The sequence below is a fragment of the Triticum aestivum genome, chromosome 7B (genome assembly GCF_018294505.1).
Source record: "Triticum aestivum cultivar Chinese Spring chromosome 7B, IWGSC CS RefSeq v2.1, whole genome shotgun sequence".
NCBI classification, from domain to species: domain Eukaryota; kingdom Viridiplantae; phylum Streptophyta; class Magnoliopsida; order Poales; family Poaceae; genus Triticum; species Triticum aestivum.
In genome coordinates, this window is record NC_057813.1 from 141,199,327 (window position 1) to 141,203,710 (window position 4,384).

Consider the following 4,384-nt stretch of genomic DNA (forward strand, 5'->3'; position numbering starts at 1 on the left):
AGTGAGCGGTGGCGTTGCCTCTGGATGAACAGGAACCCATGGTGTGGAGGGCTGGATGAACAGTAGATGGTGGAGGGGTGGCCGTGGAGGGGTGGTTGAACAGGACCCCGTGGTGTGGAGGGCTGGATGAACAGTAGACAGTGGAGGGGTGCCCGTGGAGGGGTGGTTGAACAGTAGCCGGTGGAGTAGCGTGCGGTGGAGGCTGGATGAACAGGAGCCCGTGGAGGCTGGAGGAGGTCGACGGTAGCCCGTGGAGGCTGGAGGAGGTTGACGGTGGAGATGAACAGTATCCCGTGGAGTCCCGTTTTGCGGTACGCCACACGCCTCTCCCCCTCGTTTCGACTGTGGCGCTCCAACACAAGTCCGTTTCGTCCGTTTTGCGGTACGCCACACCCCTCCCGATGAACAGGACCCCCGTTTCGACCGTAGCGCTCCAACACAAGTCCGTTTCGTCCGTTTTGTGATATGCCACACCCTTCCCGATGAACAGGACCCCCGTTTCGACCGTAGGAGGTCCGTTTCGTTCGTTTTGCGGTATGCCACACCCCTCCTGATCAACAGGACCCCTGTTTCGACCGTAGGAGGTCCGTTTCCTCCGTTCTGTGGTACGCCAAGCCTCGTTTCCATCGCCTGTTACGTCCAAGCCAGTTGCCTCCCACGCGTTCCGTTGCCTCCCGATGAACACGACGCATTCCGTTGCCTCCCCATGAAGACGATGCATTCCGTTGCCTCCCCATGAACACGACGCATTCCGTTGCCTCCCCATGAACACGACGCATTCCATTGCCTCCCCATGAACACGATGCATTCCGTTGCCTCCCCATGAACACGAGCCCTCGCCTTACGTATGCGCGACTAGGCGTTCGAGACCCCGCCCGTATGTACACATACGTGGCCATATTTTCTTTCTTGCACCCTGGCCGCTGTACGTACGTGTACATGTTACGTGCGCGCCTCTACTATGACACGTACGCGCCTCTACTATGACACGTGCGCGCCTCTACATCGACCAGTATATATGTACGTACAAGTTCGCGACCAGAATGACAACCCTACGTACGCTTCGACCAGGTGGGTCCCGACTGTCAGGCAGTTCCTTGCGTGCGAAAATGTAGCTGGTGGTCCCAGCAGTCAGAGGGGCGAATCGTTTTTTTTGCCCAGACGCACTTTCTTTGCGTGCGAAGATGTAGCTGGTGGGTCCCAGCAGTCAGGGGGGCGAATTGTTTTTTTTGCCCGGACGCACTTCCTTGCGTGCGAAGATGTAGCTGGTGGGTCCCAGCAGTCAGGGGGGCGAATCGTTTTTTTGCCCGGACGCACTTCCTTGCGTGCGAAGGTGTAGCTGGTGGGTCCCAGCAGTCAGGGGGGAAACATTTTTTTCGCGAAATATGGTGGCCCGTCCGGTGGGTCCCAGCTGTCAGGTGGAGGAATAATTATTTTGCGCGTAATAAGGAGGCACTTCCTTGTTGCGGCCGTGGACCCAGCTGTCAGCCTCTCCATGTACAGTCCACGTCCGATGGAAGCCGTTCCTTAACCACGTTGACCACGCCGCGCCGAGAGCACCAGGGCGGTGGACGATGGCGAGGCCTAGGAAGGGGACGACACGGAGCCGGGGAAGACGCGGCAGTGGATGCCCACGCGTAGAGGAGTACGGGGGTTCACTGGTTCGCTGCGGTGTGAGGCTGCCGTCGCCGCAGAATAATAGGGGGTGTGGGTGAGTAGAGGGATGGCCTGGCCAGCGGTGGGAGTAGTAGGGGGCGGTGAGGCCTCCGCCGCATCGCAGCCGGCCACGGGAGGCAGGAGCACGAGGCATGACCGGCGCTGGTTTGGGCGGCTGGAGCAAGAAGACCAGAGGTTGAAGAAGCACTATGGCCGTTGGATGGACATCGTACGGTCACTGGAGCTAGAATCATGCATATTGACTAAGTTGACAAAGCCCTCCGTCCCCGTCAACTTAGTAGGCCCACAAGTCAGCCTGCCACTATACTGGGTCCCAGCTAACAGGGGGAGTATTCATTTTTTTGTGCATAATAAGGAGGCACTTCCTTGCATGCGAAGATATAGCTGGTGGGTCCGAGCTGTCAGTGGTGGTAACGTTTTTTTCGCGAAATACTGAGGCCCTTTCGGTGGGTCCCCGATGTCAGGTGGAGGAATCATTATTTTGTGCGTAATAAGGATGCATTTCCTTGCATGCAGCCGTGGACCCAGCTATCGGCCTCTCCACGCATAACCTACTTCCGATGGTGTCGTTCATTAACCATGCCACGCCGAGCGCATCCAAGGTGGTGGACGACGGCGAGGCCCCGGACAACAACGAGCCAGAGATGGGAAGACGCGGGAGTAGAGTCGCAGACGGAGAGGTGTACGAGGGTTAACGGGTTCTAGTGCGGTGTGGTTCGGCAGTCGGTGGAGAAGAACAGGAGGTGTGGAGGGTTGGAGGGATGGCCTGGCCAACGGTGGAGTAGCGCTTCATAGCGAAGCGTGCTAAGCAAAGCTGCTAGCAGCAGGAGGCGGGAGGTGGTCCCGGCGGCGCTGGAGGACGAAGACGAGAGATTGAAGATGGATGCCGGCCGTTGGATGTAAATCCAACGGCTAACATGTCAGAATCATTTGTTGACTAAATTTACAATGACTTGCATTGGCTTCGACCTATTGGCCCACATTTCAGCCTCCAAAAATGTGGCACGTATTCAACCCATTTTTTCAGAATTTACAGTCTTTTTTGCGCGGTAGAATTTACAGTCAATTTGATCTTTTTTTTGAATTACAGCCATTAGCTGGGCTAGGTGAACAATTAATGTAGCTTTCATGCGGCCCATTTATTTTATTTTCTAAAAAATTATAGACCATTTGCACTTTATCTAGATACACGATTTTGCTGGGCTGATTCTAATTATAATGTTGGGTTGGGCCAGCAATGTTATCAAAAAATTAAAAAGGGCTGAGCATTTTGTTATAAATATATTTAAATAATAAGTGATATTATTACATTCATCCTTAAATCTTACCAAGCTTTTGTACACAATCACTAGGATTTTCATGCCGAAACAATCCAGGATTTTATTTGTTAAGAAATTATTTTTATAAGTTAATAAGATGTGGGATATTGTTTTCTTACATATGTAAGTATCTGTTAAATATATGATGACATTAAAAATAATATATTATAACATATAAAATAATTTAAATATATATAATATAGTTAAAATGGAAACATAAGTTGTACCTGGCGTTCCTATTCTTATATAGAAAAATAGAACAGACCGCTGCGTTTTCTTCAAAAAAAATACATAAATTGGGCTGCCAAAAATAAAACCTCGGATGGGAGGTCCATAGGTCGCTCGATACATGACGACCCTAAGAAAATATAAACATGCCCTCCCATCTGAGGTCGTGGGCTGCACATGTTAAAAATGAAAGGTTAGACGTGGCAGCCCAAAACCACGTACAACACTTGCCAAAACTCCGTCCCTCGTTTTCTCTGTGTTTCGCACACTCAACATTGTGTGGGCATTTTGACTGTGCATCATATGAAGATGTGCTATGCATGAATGTTGATCAACATGATGTTAACTAGCTGGTAGTTCCATCTTCGACCACGAATAAAACTTCCAACATGATGTTAACCATGTTTGAAAAGGCCATGTTAATATAAATGCTCTGCCTCTGAAAGTTGCAGTTTCTTATCTAAAACTGAAACTTGCAGTTTCTTCTCGTCTGCACTTTTATACTCCTATGAAACTACATTTTTAAGTGCTAAAAATAGATCTCTAGAATTCATAAAATTCTTCATATGCTCAATACTGCAAATCTGAAATTCAAAAGACATTCATATCTGAAAGTACTCTCAAAATACACAACACAAAACACAATTCACAACCTGCAAATACTGACAACCCTAAGCTCCTCCTGACAATTCACAACCTGCCCGACTATTGGGCTGGGGGGCAGTCCCCTCCTATTCCTCGGCGACAGACAGCCGCCCCGTGAGATGATGTGAACGGCGAGGGAGACGATGGCGGGGAAGAGTCGTCGGGCCAACTGCTTTTCTCCTCTTGCAGTTGGGTTCGGTCGATGAAGACTCCACCGGCTCGCTCTGGCAGGACACCCTCACAAACGGCACCCTGTAGATGCTCGATCCTTCAATCTCTGGTGGATGCTCCATCTGGGATCGATACTCCCACCACCGCTCCCTCACGATCGGATTCGGTGAATCTGTTTGCTCCATGGCCCAGAGGAGCAGATCTATGTACTCCGGCGCGACTCCCTCCTGGAGTATCGCCGCCTTTTCGCTCTGTTGCAAATATTTGACCATGGATGTCGCCGTCGCCGCTAGTTGGTCCTTGTTGTCAAACCAAGACTGTATCTCCAGCATCCTAGCTAGCTT